Below are 18,469 nucleotides of genomic sequence, written 5' to 3' on the forward strand. Positions count from 1 at the left end.
TATCCAAACACCATATAGTCTAATTTTAAACTATAGATTATTGGACTGTAAGCTCCACCATCATCCTCTTTCCCTGTAAAACAGGACACACGTGTTACACATACTCATACGTGACATATATCACTTACCTCCCCACAGTTTAATTAATCAACTGTCAAGTTCACTTCAAAGGAAGTCACATGTGATTTCCAAGAATGTCACTAACAACAAAAATATCAGGCCAGATCACAGCAGAGATCCAAGAAAGCTTAGCAAGAGTGGCAAGAAGGAAATGTGAAACTCAACCCTGATTCAAAGAGGAAGCAAACAAGTCCTAAACACAGAGGTGCAGCAGCTTCTCAGTTCTGCAAACAAGGACATGCAAACACAAATCGTATGACCAGACCAACCAGGTCATCCTCGGCTAGTCCATCAGCAGGTGTTACTTACAGAAGAGTGATGTTAACAGGGCAGGCAGTGGGAAAAAGGAAAAAAGAATCCAGAGGAAAGAAACACAGTATCTAGGATGTATCAGGATCTCCTTGTAATAAAGTAGAGGGGATGTACCATTTTATTTGGTGCCAGGGAGAGAACAGAAGTGGTCAGCGGGGAAAGCTCCATTGTATGTTAGTGAGTTAGGTTTTCTTTGTTTTCAACCTGAGGCCAAATTTTAATGCATTAGCATGTAACTTAAATATTGTGTTGACTGAAGATCATGGTCACAATATTCATATGTTAATGTTTTACTGGCATAACTATTGATAGAAATAGTGTTGGCATGTATCCATGTGTCTGGGGCCAAACACTGTAAAGTTCAGTCTTAGGCACCTCTGAAGCAGACAGATGAAAATCTGTCTAAATCAACATCTAATAACTCTTTGGCTGCCTCTGGAAAATAACTATGATACCACAGCTCAGGATGCAGGTCCATCCACAAAAGCAGTAATGGTTTGTAGAAGAATTTGTCAAGGGACAAGTCCTGTCAGTGCAAGCAAACCTTTCATATCACAGGTGAGGCATCCTAAGAAAGTCATATTTCTTTTCTGATTGTTACAGAGGATTTCTATTTTCAGCAATGCCTATATAGCACTACCTGAGACACCTTGAGTCATTAAAATATTAAATTGAATGAAAAATAGGTTTTAAAAAATTGAAAAATGGTTCAATGACCTTCTGTGAGGTTTTGATTCCTTGTGTTATTATGCTATTTAAAATGCTTATTCACTGCATTTTATAAAATCCCAAATTGTTTTTTTTCCTGTATCTTTGCTTCTAAAACATGATATAGTCTTTTAAAAAATCAAAAAAAAAAAAAGGGGGACTTATTTTTGTATTATTTTTTTTTTTTAAAATCTCCCAAGCTACTTTCTATCTGTCTGTATATTTGCTGTAATTGTGTTAATATTTGAATTCCGTACTTCAAGCCATCTTTGATCAACTTGATTAATATTCCTTTCAAAAGATTTTATAGCTGGTGTACTTCATGAACACAATTAAAGTAGATTAATCTGTTCAGAATTATACGTTTCATAAAACTACTGTTCCTCTGATTAATTTTACAAAAACACATGTAACTATGTGCAAGTGAGTCTTTTCTCATTGATAAAACAATCCTGTTACACAGCTTCCAGTACTGGGCAAGAGATATCTTTGTGAATATCTAATAAATGAGCAAGCTTGATGATGCAATGTCACATGAGCTAATCCAAAAAATAGTGTATTTTTATTTAGTAAAGGAAAAATAGCCCAGTTCTCAGCCCATTGCACTAGCTCAGCCTCACTGGAAATCTTCAGGTATCAGTATCAGTAGAATAATACCACCATCTAGTCAAAGTGACTGTAGATGATCCACAAACCTTTCTCCACTGAAAAAAGTAAAAAAAAAATATTCAAATTCAATAGCATGGTTGAATTTCAGAGACACTGGGACTGAACAGGACCCATCTGACTCCTGATCTGCAAGAGAGACTCACTTTGACCTTACCATGACTGTCATGGGCAGACTGATGTCATTTCACCCCATAAATCCCCTCGCCTGGTGCTGTAGCTAAGCACCACTGAACTTAGGTACCCTCTAGAAACACTGTGATGCTGTAATTAGCAGTGAGACTTCTAATGCACTCCCCAGCCAGGAACAAGGGTTGCTGTGGCCACTGGAGTAAAAGAATGTGGAAAGGAAGTGGAGAAGAATTAATAAGACAGGTAACAGCAGAGAAAACACAGTAGAAAACTAACTAAAGTATCTCACATTAAAGGAACACAATAACCACCAGGAGTGAGCTAAACTGTCAGATAGGTATTACAATAAATAGGGTTTTTTTTAAAAAAATTCCATTAAATTGATTATTTCAGTGGAGAAGATCAATGATACATAGAAGATATATCTCTGACACAAGCTTCTGCTTCTGAGCATCTAAATTACATTAGGTTTGGGGTTTAGGGTTTTTTTGAGAAATTCTGTATTTAAACATTCTGCTTGCAGTGCAACAGCAATGTAAACCCTTCCTTCATTTTCTGGCAGATGCTGTGCATCACACACATTCAACTTATTGTTAACTGTGAACTGTTCACATATCTTAGTGTGGTTTCAATGCTCCTATGGCAAGGCTAAACAGCATTTCAGAAACAATGATATCCCCAGGCCCACACTGTAGTTTCTGAAGCACAGATTAAGCACGGCATTCTGCTCAACAAGCTCATCACTGTTAAGTAACTCATCAGAAAATAAAGAGGGAATTATCAAATGGGAATTGCCAAGTAATTAGTTCTCTGAAGCAGATGACATACAACTGTTAAAGGGAGGGGCTTCCCTGCTAGTCATATGTCAAAGTAGAGCCTCCTAATCTGTAAATAAAAATTCAGTACATATGATTAGTGTGATGGGTTTTTAACTGCTAGTGGTACAGAGGAGAATAAAGTTACAACTTCTTCTACCTAATAACCTATTAGGATTTTTTTTCCCTTGAATATATTAAATTTTCAAACCATTCTGGATCTACCGGCTGTCAGACTACCTTGGGAAAGCTATGAATACAGCACAGTACCAAGCAGAAAATGTGTTCAGGGGCTATGGAAGAGGAGAAATGCATTTATTGTTATATACGTTTGAAAATATCACTTTCTAGTCAGCTGCTACACATGCCACTGAAAAGGAATCACACCAATGAGAAAATATTCAGTAGCACAAAATTTCTGAGCACAGTAAAGGAGGATTAAGCCTGCTTTTGTAATTATCCTTCTCCAATAAAGCTGACTTTCTTTCAAGTAGCTGGCCTCATAGAAATGTTAGCTGTAGAAAACTACAAAGGCCTTCACATGTGGGTACCTGACAAGCAAAATGTGGTAATGGTCACAACCACACTCCAATACAAGTGAGGAACACTTTGGCATTTGTACTTTTTATAGTACAAGGAGCGACTCAATAAATCCTGAAGCCAGGTTTACATGTAGTTCCAAAAAAAGTAACTGATGAGAAAATAAAGAGGCAATTATCAAATATAGGGTTTGCCTCTATCACAGTGTCCCAACATGAGAAACCCCTCAGCCAACACATTTAAATCCAGATGCTGCCACCTGGGCTAATTTCAGACCAAAATTATATCCCTAGTAACGAGGGCTAACTTTCTTGCAAAAGCACAGCCCTGGTTTCAAGGCAAGGCAAACCCCACCAGCACACCCCTGCCCAACACACACAGCCAAGGGAGAGGGCAGCAGGAGGGTGCACACAGATGCTCAGGCTTGCACACAACTGCACATCACGTCCAGATACCTCACCACTTCTCACCCCCAGCACATGGAGGTTCTCCATCTACTCATACTAACATCCAAAAGCCCACACTTTTAAAGGAATGCTAACAAGTTGCAGAGCGTGGGACAGCAAATACCATTCCATTTGCAAATACACCTTTTAAAAACACCAAGTTGGAAGGTGAATCAAACCTCAGACAGTGCCTTATACCACATTATAAATGTCAGCCTTGTGTTTTTATGTAGGCATACCATTACACTCCATGCCATCTACACTTCAGACCATGTTATGAAACTTTCTATCAGTCAGAAAGCAGGCCTTCAGTACCTGCAGTAGGAACAACAGAGGAAAACCATGAAAGGCTATGGCTGAGGTGAGGGGACCAAAAAACCTCATTTTCAAGACATCTGTCAGCATTCACATCACTTCATTTAATTTACTTTTTAGTTGCTCACACATAAACAATTTTAAAAATTTAAATTATTCCTAATTACTACCCAGTTATACCTAGTTCACAGCTCCATTTCACTTGTGCTGTTAAAGCATTAGAAATCTCCACTGCCTACCTTCTTTTAGCCCTACAGATATTGTAGACCTTCATAAAAGAGCATAAGGGAAGAAATAAAACCAGCTATGATAAAAGGACCCTGATATGCAAACCAAAAAGCTAGCACTGCACACAGTAATATAGACACAGATTAGTTCTTTTTATGTTCACTATTAAGTATTTTAAAAGGGCAGACTTGCCTGTTTACAGAGAGAGGTAGCCAGAAGTCTGCATAAAACAGAAATTATGTCTTACGTAAAAAATAAGCTATATTAGGTAGCATACCGACATACTTACTGAAAATTCAGCCAAAAAAAAATTCTTACAAATGGGCTGCAGCTGTAAATTCATCCCAGTACTATGATTAATAAATATCAAGTGACTCGACAACAGAAAAGATTAAAAAGAACTCTTTAATTGTTAAAATGTCCGGTATCTCATGCAAAATCCTCTCAAGACAACTGTATAAAAGAAAGCATTGAGTCATTTGCCTACGTGGAAGGAGGCAGTGCAAGCTCTGAACAAATAACAATAACTCAATGTTTTGGAGAGCAGGCTAAAACTAACTAAAAATAACGAAAGGAAAGCTGTATCTATTTATTTATTCTTGCTTTACTTTTACTAATACCAATTGTCCTTATCCAGGCAAGATGCTTAGATGGCTCTGCAGAAAATGCTGCTTGAATTAGAAGGGTAAGCACACCTGGACAGCTGACACACAACAAAGATGTGGGTAACCACTGAAGCTACACAATTCCTCACGTGAGTAAAGCCATGAATGCACATGCAGGGACATTAAGCCTCAAATATGGCTTCTGAGATGCATTTTGGATGACTTTAAACGTGTCCCATGTTCCATCCCTCTGACAGACTCCAAGGTCATAACCCAGGTCTGCCTAAAATGGAGCAGGGCAGTTGCCACCTTCACCCCAAAACAAATGCAAAAGCCAGAAAGATGATGAGTGTGAGTATGAAATGCTCTATCTGTGGCTGCTCCCTGCACAGTGCCAGGTCATGTTTCTTCCACATGTTACTGCTGTGAGCTCCTGCTGGTTTCCTCCAGTAGCACAGAGAAGTTTGTAAGCAGGCAGTGCCTATCCCAATAACTTTTATTTCACTTATTTAGTTATACAGTGGGCCTGATTTTGATTGTTCCACAGAAAAAATGAGAATTAGTGAGGTCACCAGAGGTACCCCCAACTCAGTAACTGAAATGTCCAACAATAAGAAGTTAAACCAAATCTAACCTCATCTAAGGTCCACAAATACAATACTAAACTTCAAGCTCAGCTGGTATAGGAAAACCAGCATTTTAGCACTATACTCCTATCATGCCTCTGCATGAGACTTAACTAGGTTACATTTTTAATCTAAAATATTTGTTTAACATTGAATATATTGTCTCTCATGTAATTGCAGAAAATACTAGATGCTAAAATATCCAAGGTGACTTAGCAATACATTGTGGGTAACAGAATCTGATTATTCATAGGACTTGACTAATGCCCTATAAACAACTACTTCTTCTAATTAAGAGATATAAGTTTTTCCAGCAGTAATCATTTCTTCAAATAAAACACATTTTTCTACAACCCAAGTTAATCTTAAAAAAAAAAAAAATTAAATGCTTTGTGTAACTGATAACATCAAAACAAAAAACTTTCTTCTATTTGATGTCCCAAGTCAATAGCTGCTACCAATCCAGTCCTCTTCCAAAATGGAAGGACAAAGTGTGCCAGCACATGGGCACTTCGTGTGGTTTTCTACTCTGGAGAAACTCTTATTGCTCTGAAGTTACAGTAGTTACCACTCACCTCCACCATTCAAGCTCCTTTGGAAATTGTAACAGGCCTGTCCTTGCACGTAGCTACTTGCCTAGGCAACTTCCCTCTAAAACACAGCACCCTTCCCCACAGCCACAATAAAATGTAAATGATGCACTGCATACATTTCTATGACATGCTGTATACATTAAGAAGTTATTCTGCAACAGAGACTTTCAGATCAGCCCTGCATAAATAAGAATGCTATTGCAATTAATAGCATTCTTAAGAATTTCAGATTGTAAATTTAAAAAAGAAACCCTTTGGTTTTCTGCAAGCAATCACTATATTTAATTTTCTTTTATTTAAGACACAGGCAATTTTATTGTGACCCTTTATCTTTTTTTTCTTAAAGCATTAGCAGCATTGCCAATCCCAGGCCCTTAAAAATCATAAAATAGGTCCAAAAAACCAGGCTGGCTTAATGACAATCAGATTAAAGAAATAAAATAAAAATTTATGTTCTTTTTATTGGCAGTATGATTGTTGAGTCTTGGGACTTGGTCTTTTCAAGTTATTTTCCACAACCATATGGGAAGGAGAGAGAGGGGAAAGGGACAGCAGCAGACTGATACATGTGCACTTTTACATCTTGTCTGGCAACAGCATTTCAGGGAAGAAAATCAGAAGAACTAAGAGCATTCCTCAAAATAGAGCAAAAGACACACAGATACATCAATAGTGACTAATTATCCTGAGAACTATTCTAATGCCGGACAAAGTTTAATGCACAGAAGAAACTCAAGACAGTGAAAAAAGCCAAGCAGGCAACAAGCAACAGGAATCCTGAAAATGATCATAAAAGTGAAGGAAGGATTTATTCAATTTTACACATGGCATTTTATAACAAGAATCAAAGTCTGCCAACTTTTCCATTCATACTAACATCTTCCAATAACTGAATATACTCTGACCTAAGGTGAGCATAAAACCACCCATCTGGAACCCACCTGTTCTCTAAGTCACAGAACTGAGTCACCAGAGTTAAAGGAATTTTTCTGAGCAGAGTTTCTCAAGGACCCCTACTGCCAGGCAAGGGAAGTACAAACCTATCACAGGCAGGTAATTGCACAGACACCGGGAAGGTGTGCACTTTGCCTAAAGCCCAGAGCAGACAGCCTACATTTGCTGAAGGAAATAAAAAGCATTGCATTCTCACCTTATTGGCAGTGCATAACTGTAGGGTGAAGAAAAAAATGATGGTGGTCACTGTCCTACGGGGTCAAGAATAAATTCACAGCTTGTATTGCTTGCCCATCTGGCTTGGCCTGCAATGTGACTGTTGATCCAGGAGTTGAGGAGATGGAAACCAAAATAAAGAGAAACAAAAACACAGTTAAGAGTCAACATTTACAGTCATTTACAACACACTAAGATATCCCAATGAAGACTGAGAGAGGCTGCTTTTACTATTACTCAAGCACAAATAAACCATAGATTTAATTCTGCAAACAGAGCTCATACAGTAGAGAGCAGAGCCCATTTATTCAGAGTGCTCTTTTCCTAAATGTGATCTTAATGAGGTGAAGAATCATAAGCAAGTGCAGATGACTGTCTTCACCGCCAACAGAATATATTTTATTTGAGAAGCAGTAGCATCCTGAAAACATAGTGCTGCAATTACTACTACTAGGTTAAAATAATCACCTATTGGAATATTACTTTACCTTGTACACTATTTTGTCATTAAAGGTGGCATGCTACAGTTGATACCTATTACTGTAAATTCCCAAAAAATATAAACAAAGAAAAACTTTAACAATGTGGGTTTTTAATTTTTTCTGGGATTTTGCTCAGCAAAATCATGAAGAGCCAGCACTGAACTTCTGCTGACATCACCTACTAAAATACGTTTGGGGTTTTCACTTGGAATCTCACCAAATATTTTTATCACTTTTGGTACAATAAAAGGATTTAGTGGGACCATTTCTCCCTCACTGAGAATCATTTCTGTTGTTTCACTTTATGAGCATACTTACTTGTTCCTATTTAGGGAAGGATTTACACGCATACTTAACTCTAGATAGGTTCTTTAATCAATCCTCATTCAGCAAAACCCTCACTGGGACATCTACTAAAGTAACTTTGCAGACTGGGACCAATGCACACATACAGATTTGCATGTGTTGTACAACCACTTCAGATAACAGCTTTGAGAGAAAAAAAATACCATGAAGCATTACATTCTCATCACATGCACTGAGATCAAAAAGGATTTACAGTCATGGATCTAGTTTTTGTCTTTTTGCAAAAATCAGGAATCTGCAAAGTTTCTTACATTTTAAAATGTTAGTCATGCATCTCCTCAGCCAAAGCCATGTAAAAATCTTCAACTTTCTCATATAAAGAATGTAAATCACTGAATAAGACTTCAAAATACAGTGCCTTTGACCGAATACCTATTTATTTATTTATCACATTTAGAGTCTTGCTTAAAAGTAAAATGAAAGGATGAGGACAGGATTTTCACTTTGCAAAGCTTAGGCTATTGAAGTCACTGGAATATAGCAAGTCAGTTCTTTGCAATGAAATATTTACCTGTGCCAAGCCTGTCATACTTCTCTTTCTTGTTCTAATTATATCTTTATCTGTTAACGCAGAGTTGGTTACAGCAGTCTCAGAAGAGACCTACAACTAAATCTGTTATCTGCACTCTCTGAATTGTATACACCATACCTGCACAGTTCTTCAGAACAACCAAATCACTCACAACCTGTGTGGTTATAGCTGAGGCTGTCACACAGCCTGACTTCTCTCAAGCATCACCAGCGGCAGCTGCCTCGCACGCTGGAGTAGGTTTGCAGCCAACCAGTGCTTCAGACCATCTAGGCAATCCTGACAAGCACTTCCTTTACAGCCTGCCACACTTTTTTTATTGCACTTCCCTCTCAATTAGTACACCACAACAAAAGCAGTGTGCATATGAACAATGACAATGATAATCCTGTCAGCTTCTAAGTTGTGCTGCTAAACCTCAGCGAGGGGAAAAATTAGGCCTTGATTTTGTTTTACTAGACAAATTACTAAGACAATTACTTTAAAGTTCTAATGTTTAAATCTTTAGTTGCTTTTCAGGTGACTGAATTCAAGTGTCTATTTTCTTAATTAATGGGAAACTAGGCCACTGGATCTATTACATAAAATTTTGTTAAGTGAAATTCCATGTCTCTTGTAAATGTCTTTTAAAACAAAACTAGTTTTTTCAACCTTCTGAAATAGATTCAGTCTAGAAAAGCAAAGCTGCACTGTTTATTTTTCAGAAAAGTTGTTTTAACTATGTATATATTGCCTTTTTGAAAATAATTACTTTCTAACACTCTTAGTCACACAGGTAATTTGTTTTACAATAAAATATGTATAAGCAGCATGCAGCACGCAAAGGCTCACACTACAGGAGTTGTCCTGCTCATGACTATTCTACTCTCTCCAGCCAGTCCTCCTAACAAGCTCTTCTATTTCAAGACACCTCTTCAGAATGGCTGCGGCCGCACCAAGCAGAGGATATTCCCTCCTAGCCAGAAGGGCAAGTTATTTGAGGTATTAAGAAGTTGTACTTCGGTGCAGGAAATTGCCTGCAAATACCCTGTCTCCTCACCCCTCCAAGAAGAAACACTCTTGCTTGGCAGTCAGGCTGAGATCTGCAAACTCATCACACCAAACCCAAGACCGCCACTCAACACAACAGCTGAACCACCAACAGGCATTTCTCATTGCCTCCTCCTCCAGCTCCAGTGCTTTAACATCAGAGCGATTAAAATATCTATTTTACTGAGATATTTCTGGATTGCTTTATGTTCCAGCCTGGTACTACAAACACTCAGGAGCTGTGGGTGCTGATGATTTCTCATCACTGAGATACAAAATCCTCCGGGCCAAGTTCAATATTAGTGTCAGTGCACCCAAGATTAGTGACTGGAGTAGGGGTGTTACCCACTTCTATAGACACTTAATGCAGCTCCTTAATCAGGCAAAAATCCTATTTAAGCCCACAGTGCTTTTTGTCATGAAAAGCAATATAGAGAAAATAACAGTGATATGCAGCAGATCACTTTCTGAGTTCAGTTACTCTACTACATGCCTGGATTAAATCCAATAAATGGAGTTATTTGAGATATACACCCATGTAAGTGGCTCACAATCCCATCCCCTGGAGTTACTCCAGATTTATGACATTAGAACACAGTGCCAAATTTAGTGCTTTTAAAAAATTATACCTACATTTATGGAAAAATGGCTTAAAAGAGTCATGTTCAAACAATGAGAATGAAGACAAATATACGTTGCTTGGTGAAACATGTTTTTAAGAGCAACGTGCAGTTCAAAGCTAATTATATTACATATCCTTTGACACTGTTATAAACTGTGTCAGAAAGTCTCCTGCTCTATGGCTATAATATTTTGATGAGCACAAATGCAAAATATACACCCATACTAGAAACAAAGTGTTTGCTGAGGCAAAAATTGTTTTTATACATGAGAAACTGCAGTCAGCTTTCACCTAAGACACAAAAGGGCCTAGACCTTGCTAAGAACTATGAGTATAGTCACAGAGTGACAATACTGACATCAAGCATCACCAATTTTCATCTTACCAGCCACAGGGTGTAAAGGACAGTACGGGAGTGGAGAATAACAAGCCTAGGGCCTATGATGAGAATGTTGGAATGGGAACTATTAGCAAACACTGCTACAGCCACTAAACTGTTAAATGAGACAGACGGGGGGGGGGGGGGGGGAAGAGAAGGAAAAAAAAAAAAGAAAACTCTGAAGAAACTTTCATGCAAGCTTGTATAAGCCAAAAGCATTTTTACAAAGTACCACACCTTCATTAATTTGCTAATAATACACGCAAGTGGAACTGACGATTTGGCTGACCTGCTAAGCGTGCCACGTACGGTCCCATCTGCCTAACACTCCAGTGGGCAAAGAACACCCTTCCCTAGAAGTTCGGCCGTTAGGAGCCCACCACCGGCATCTTTCAATTTTCGGAATGCCCGAGGCGGTGGCCGCGCCGGCCGTACGCCACCAACGCGGCACCCGCAGGGCTGGCGGTAGCCCGCTGGGTCGCCCGCCAGCCACACACGCACCTGGCTGGCCGGTGAATACGGTGAATCCCGTCTGTTACCATGGCAGCCTGATCTAATTACATGACTGATCAGGGCTGGAGTAAGCGCGCTGAAAGGCTGCACCGCTGACATGTCGCTACATGATGAGAGAGACAGACAGACAGACAGCCGAGCAGGGAGGAAAACCTATCGAACTCTGCTTTATGTAAAAAGTGAGGAGATTACAGCCACCCTTTCAAAATAGCTGCTACCCGTAAAATACCGGGCCAGTTTTACGAACAAATTAGGTGCAGTAATAACGTACAATTACTACTATAATCCTGCAGCATCACAAAAATAACTACGGCGCAATATTTTCCCTGGCCATTCTCAATTTCCCTCTCCCCCATTCATAACCCTTGCTCCATATGATAAAACTGCACCGTCTCTATCAGTCGAACAGAAATAGATTAACATGAAGCCGGGATTTTCCTTCAGGGGACGGTTTCATTCGAAACTGAAATTAAAAGTCCTTGACTTATCAGTGTGTCAGCAGAGTAACTCACTATGCCCGACCGTATCTGACGCGTGAAGTAACCATTACTGCATAAAATACATAACCATGAGCGTTAAAGGTTAAATTATAAGCTGCTTTACAAAATATTAATTTCTTTACCATATGAAAGGGAAAAGGTATTCGGCAAAGGTCATTTACTTGCACACCCTTCCCGTTCTGTACACAGAAATCATTTGTAAAGAGGAAGGTTTTACAAACCTAGATTTCTTCTTGTAAAAGAAATGCCTAAAATTTTTCCCCAATTGTATCTGGAGTTCGGGCTCATAGGGGAGAGATGCTGCTTGGAGGAGTCCCTATTACACAGCATACGGTAAACAAAATAAAAATAGCCTGTCGTTCTCGTTGTCTACACAGTGCATTATATAACGGGCTTCCGACTTGTTTTCTTTTCTATTATTACTCTTCAGTAATTCCTCCTCTTCAATAACATGTAAATCGCTCCCAATTCTGTCATTTTATTATTATCGCTATTACTATTACAGTAGGAGCTAACGCTTTTCCAGCACGCTTTAATTTAGACTTTAATATATTCTCAGGAATCACATTGACGGATTCAGCACCCACAACCGTACACGGGGTCATTTATTTGTTTTTCTGCCGGTAAATTACGATGCCTTAGGGTTAAAAAAAAAAAAAAAAAAAAAAAAAGACCAAAAAAACCCAACAAATAACCAAAAACCAAACCACCAACAACCAACCCCAAACCCCCGCAACCCAACCACCCCCCACCCGACCCAAGCAAACCCAGAGGCAGCGGGGGATCGCCGAGCGGCAGGAGGGCAGCGGCCGCCACTAGAGGCGAGCGGAGCCCCGGGGCGGCGGCGGGGAACCCCTGCCCCGCTTCCCCTCGGGAAGCCGCCGGCCGGACCCCACAGCCGCGGGCGGGCAGCGGGGCGGCGGCGCCCTGCCACCCCCCTTCTCCCATCCCTCCCGCCCCGTCCCTCCCGGCAGTACCGGGTGGCGTCTGCAGCCGGCCTGGGCCCTGAGTGAAGCGAAGCGGGGCTGCTGCCGGGCACATCCCAGCGCCAGCACCGCCTCCCCCGCCGCCGCCGCCGCCGCCTCCTCCTCGCTTCATTCACCCTCCGGCAGCCGCCCAGCCCCGTACTACATACGCCGTGCGGTGGCGGCGACCGGCCCTGCCGGCGACCGGCCCCGCGCTGCGCCCCGCCGGGTCCGCCCGCCCGGCGTACGAGCCCCGCACGGCCCCCCCGCACCGCGCCGCGCCGGCCGCGCACGCACACATACACACACACGGCACCGCACCGGCACCGCACCCCCCGCCCGCGCACACGCACGCACACACACACACACGGCACGGCACGGCAACCCACACACAGAGCCGGCACCGCACCCGCCGCACACACGCACCGGCACCGCACACACGGACGCAGACACACACATACACAGATATACACCGGAGCCCCCACTCTCGCACACACACCCCGCACACACCGGCACCGCACACCGCCCCCCCCCCGCACACACGAGCACACGCGCAGTCTCACACACCCCGAGGCCGCCGCCGCCGCCGCACCGGGGGCAGCCGCGACTCGCAAAATGTCCACCGTCCCCGCGGCCACCCACACCCCGCCCGGGCCGGGGGGAAGCGGGAGGGGGGGGGGGGGGGGGGGGGGGGAAGAAGGAGGAAGGAGCGGGGCGGGGGGGGCAGGGCTGTACGAGCGGCTCTCGCGGCGGGGCCGCCCCGGCCCCCCGCTTCCTCCCGTGTCCCGCATCCCCACTCTGTTCCCTGCGCGGCGTCCTCGGCCATTTCGCGGCCGCCCCCCTCTCCCTCTCCCTCCCTGCCTCCCTCTCCCCTCAGGGCCGGGCCCGCGGCGGCAGCGCCTGCGGGCCGGGCCGGGCCGGGGGCGGCCGCAGCGAGGCGGGCTGCAGCCCCGTGGCGGGGTGGGCAGCGCGCTCCCCTGCCCCCTCAGCCCCGTGTTTTTCCAGCTGGAAATCGCCGGCGGTTTGCAGTCTAAACAAGGGAAGAAGCCGCGGGCGGGTGGGGGGGAGGCAGAAAGCAGAGGAGGAAAAAAAAGCCACTTACTGTAAAGTGTCAGTGGAGGTGGGGTTGGCGGGGGTGGGGGGGTCAGAGAGAGACTCGCACACAAATGTCTTCCTAGCTGATCACGGGGCTTGGGTCTGCTTTTTGTTTGTTTGGCTTTTTTCCTTCCCCCTGCAGTGACACAGGTCCGGGATGTCTCCACCACTGTAGTAGAAATGATGTCTGCGGTACAGCGCTCGCTCCCTCTCCGCTCTCCAGCATGTAAATGGGTAATAGAAGCCAAATATGGAGCAGTTGGCTGCCTCTGCAACAGCTCAAGGATCCTACTTCATGCAAAAGGCGGGGGGGGCGGGGGGGGGGGGGGGAGGGAAAGGGGGGGGAGAGAAGGGAGGAGGAGGAGGCAAGGCAACACTCTGGCAGTCGGCCAAGAGAGCCACACAGATTATTGCATACGCACGGCACCGCCGGGCCAAGGCGGCCTTTAACCCTTTGCGGGCCGCCACACGCTGCCCGTGGGCGAGCACAGGGGGGCTGGGGGCTCGCCTCGACACTTACCTCCTCCCTCCCCTTGTAACACTTCAAAGGCCAGGCTGGCTCTCTACGGTGGGATTAATCCCTGCGCACGCCAGTGTTCCAGAGAAGTCCCCGCTCCTCTAGCAGGCTGCGTCGCGGGGCTCTCAAATCACTTTGCAGGCGGAAAGAAATGAGATGGGGAGGGGAAAAAGAAAAAAAAAAAAAAAAAAAAAAACAGCAACCCAACCCCGAACCTATATTGTTTAAGGGGGAAGAAACAGACAGCTAGCGACGTGTGCTGTCCTTCAGAAAAGGCAGGGAATGCTGGTTTAAAGGATGCATGAAAATCGGTTGCTCAGTCAAGGCTGGTCCGTCTCTCTAAGGGAGGAAATAAAACTGTGCTGGAAACCAGGGAATGCTCTGAAGCAGCCTCTGCGAGAGTCAGAAGAGGGTGATTTTATTTAAGATGCCATATTGCATTTTGCTGTGGCGAACTGTGAAGTGATTTAGAGCAAGAGCCTGCATCCCACTCCCTTTTTCTGAATTAGTTTTATTTACCCGGATCCTTGGCATACGCTTGAGTTGCTTTGTAGAAAGTACCTTCCACTTCATTCAGACCAAAGAGACTCTGACTCATACCGTCACTGAACTACAAGACAGGCAGGGCTGAACCACGCATGTTTGGGTACTAATTCCCTCTGGATTCCTCAGCACTGGTTTCATCAAAGATCCCTTTGCATCTCTCCCAGCTGTCTGCAGACCACCGGGAGCCACTCCCGAACTTCCCCCCACCCCGCCCCCGCCAACTATGGCAACCTACACTCCCCTAGCACTCCAGCGTCAGTGTGCTACTCTCTTACTTCCCTCAACGCAGGTGTCTGCAAGCTACAGTGATGGCCAAGTAACAGGCACAGATGCAAAACAGAGACCAGAGAAAATATCTTCCTTCTGGACCGTCTCAGTCTGGTCTTCACATTTAAAAAATTTTTAACAACCCCCACATCCCCAAAAATCAACTTACTAAACTAAGTACAATTTAAAGAAATAAAACAAATTATGAAAGCAATGAATAAGACAAATGCAGGCAAAGGATGGTGGGATGCTATGCTTGCATGCAACCCAAGAGTGGCCCATAAGAAGCCATTCACTCTCTGCTTTGGCATCAGGAAGAGAAGTAGAGTACAGAGGCCCCTCCCCACCTCAAGGACATTGCAAGAAAATGTTGCATAAATACCAAAGGCTGTTACATGCCAGCTCCAAGGAGCTGGACGCTGTGGGGTCCCAGGCCTCAGAAAGGCCTGAGATGAGCGTTTCATGTAACATGGCCATCCAGATCAAGCTGTTTATTGCAGCTTGTACCAATTTGCCATGACAATAAGCTCCAAGGTACCAGGTTTCTAGCAGGTATACCTCCTATGTGTCCCTTTTATATTAGCATCAGGTTTTAGCTGCAAATTAAATCTAACATTAAGAGTTTAGATGCAAAGTACCCTAGGACTCAGCTTGCCATTATGCAGAACAGCAAAGAAGTCCCTTCTATAAAGGACTGTACTGGCTTACTGTAATTGCTAAAGAACGTACTAATAACATTGTAAGCCACAGCATTCTGGATTTAAGAGTTGATACTGTAATACAGACTGGCTTTAGAAAACATAAGGATCTTTTACCACAGCATCTCCTGTATCTTTAGTTTGGGTTCACTATGAAAATCAATATGATTTTCTGTTCTAGCAGCGATCTGGAGACAGAAGCAGCAACAGGCCAAGATATCTTGACAAATATGCCACTCAGTACCTACAAGAGAGTGAATCTAAAGCAGCAAAGCAGACAGCAAAATTGTATTCACCCAGCTAATGTAAGGTTCATTGATTTAATAAAAGGAACCAAGGGAAAGAGACAAAGACTGGAGATTACTGAAAATCAAGTGAAAGCCCTGGAGAAACTGAAAACCCATCATCAAGGTTCAATTCAGAGTACAAGGCATTCTGTCTGCCACCTTTTTTATTCCAGTAGTACAGAGTGTTACCTCAGGAGAAAGGAATCTTTCCTTCTCAAACATTCACCTTGCCAAGAGGTGTGGCACACGCAGAGAAAGAGAAGCCACATTCATGCTGAAGCAAGCTTTGGGCAACTTTCCCTTCTGCAGCAGGCTCATGTAAGAGGCTTGTGTGCTCCTCCACTCTGTGGCTATAGTGTTTGCCTCAGGACCCTCATTTTTTTGCCACACTGTATACTCTAGGCTTTTACACCTTTGTCTATGTTTCTGCTTCAGAGTAGAAAAGAGACCCCCACGATGTAAGTGCATTGTAAGTTAAAGCAATATTGCTTTCCTTAGCCGGCAGGCGCTTAACCCATGGCTCGGGGAAGTGCCACAACTGCCACCAGACACGTCAGGTTCATAAGCCACTCTCACCTCTGTTCTGACTTGATACATGTTGATTGCACTAACAGACGAGGGATGAGGGGACTATGCCTCTATGAACATGGCCTAACACACAGGATATGCAATCATGTCACAAGATGTCCTTGTGCCTCGGCATCTCCCCTGCCCTGTGTTGGGCCTCAATATATTCCCTGCACAAAGGATTCCACAAAACATCGAGGTGCTGAGGAAGGCAAGTGAGTGGGACACAAGAACCCACATAGACCCAAGCATTTTCATTTACTGCTGGTGATGTGCTGAAACTGATAGGACTCCCAGGAGAATATAATCTGACCAAAAGATACTAAACAATTTGGCATGCAAGATGCACACTGTCTAGAAGAAACTGTTTTTCAATTCACTAGTTGTAATGTGCCATCTACACAGTGTGTTTGATACAATTAATAGTACTTATAAAAAATGGGAGAATAGGAGGCATAATAAGTTGGATTTTTTTTTTAATACTAGCATTCAGGGAAATGCAGTGATTGACAGTATATTGAGTGTGAAAAGTAATCTCACAATTATTGATCGTTACAGTTCAAATCTTCAATCTGTCATAAAATGACATTGTTGGTCTCATTACAGCCTCTAGTGGACAGTAGTAATCCACCTCACAGACCTGTCATACCATTTGCTCAAATGACAAGTGTTATCAAGGCAGAGGTTACTCTGAGAGAACACAGACCTACAGGTCATTCTTATCCACCAGAAAAAAGGATTTTTGAATACAATCAAAGGTTTGCTGTCACTGCTTGTAAGGTACCTCACTTTACTTTTTGGGTACAGCATTGGCTTGTAAATAAACAGAGAACTTCTGCTATTAATTTCAGCTTCTGACAGCTTTCATAAAACTAAATTCATCTCAAATATTTTTATAACAGAAAATATTGGTTGCCATGTTTTTGGCTTAAGTAAGATGTTTTTACTCCAACTCACAATCCACTGACTGTCCAATTCACCTTCTATCTATTTACAGCTCTCTCACATTCATATAATTTTTGCTAATGCTGTTATTTTTGTTATTATTTCAGACATATGCAGCTGATTTAAGGTATTTTTACAGCTTTAATAAATGAGAAACTATAATTTGGATTACAGCTGGCTAATTAAGGTATGCTTTCCTCAGGAAAGTTAAAAATGTACACAATCTGAACAATAATGTGTTTGGACTATATCTTTAAGTGTCACTTGTGTGAATGTAACAAAACATGACTAATGTCTTTAATTTTTCTGTATTCACTTAGAAATGAGTGTATCCCCTGTCAAAACATTCCCTGTTGATGATGTCCTCCAGAACTCTGCGATTATCTTCAGATGCAAGGAAATTAGATTGGTAGACACAGAGAGCCAACGCTGTCTCTTTAAAGCCACAAGTATCTCAGGCAAATTAACATTTAGTGAAAGGAGAGTACAGCATTCATGAAAACTAAGCAAGTATGTAGTACTACACTGTGACTCAAAGAGAAAAATCTTATAGTCTAAAATGGTGGTCCTTTGCAAGTGAATTCAAAGGAAAGGCTGCCATTAATTTTTTTTTATTACACTGTGGCTAGGTAAGGGTTGTAGGGTGATGAAGAAATCATTATTTGTCATGCCTTACAGTTTAGGTAATGGAATATTTAGGTTAAAAAATGTTTACCTTATCATTGTCTTGACTTTTTAAAAGAAGCAATCAAGTTCTCTTTAAATAACAATAGTTTCAATGGCTTTAAGGTAACAATAGGTCCTTAGATGGAGATCTGAAATGAGATGCTGTATTTTTGTTGTTGCTTTTTTAAAACTAGGCAAAGCAATTCATCGGGGAATTAAG

At 42.6% G+C, this 18,469-nt stretch overlaps 1 protein-coding gene across 17 annotated transcripts in view; it reads right to left on the reverse strand.

Moving 5' to 3' along the window:
• The window catches only part of ATXN1 (ataxin 1), a 223,486-nt gene extending 209,074 nt beyond the window's left edge, over positions 1-14,412 (reverse strand). For 9 of the 17 annotated variants that reach the window (XM_059852028.1, XM_059852044.1, XM_059852051.1 and 6 more), the window contains exons 1-2: positions 13,764-14,060; positions 7,257-7,376 (exon numbers count right to left, since the gene is read on the reverse strand). The gene's annotated coding sequence lies outside the window, so the exon portion shown is untranslated. Of the gene's footprint in view, positions 1-7,256; positions 10,804-12,673; positions 12,818-13,228; positions 13,322-13,763; positions 14,061-14,276 lie in introns of those variants that run through there. The other 8 variants (XM_059851982.1, XM_059852036.1, XM_059851962.1 and 5 more) reach the window with 4 other exon arrangements.
• Positions 14,413-18,469: the final 4,057 nt, after the last annotated feature.

Source organism: Haemorhous mexicanus, chromosome 1, assembly GCF_027477595.1.
Source record: "Haemorhous mexicanus isolate bHaeMex1 chromosome 1, bHaeMex1.pri, whole genome shotgun sequence".
NCBI lineage: Eukaryota > Metazoa > Chordata > Aves > Passeriformes > Fringillidae > Haemorhous > Haemorhous mexicanus.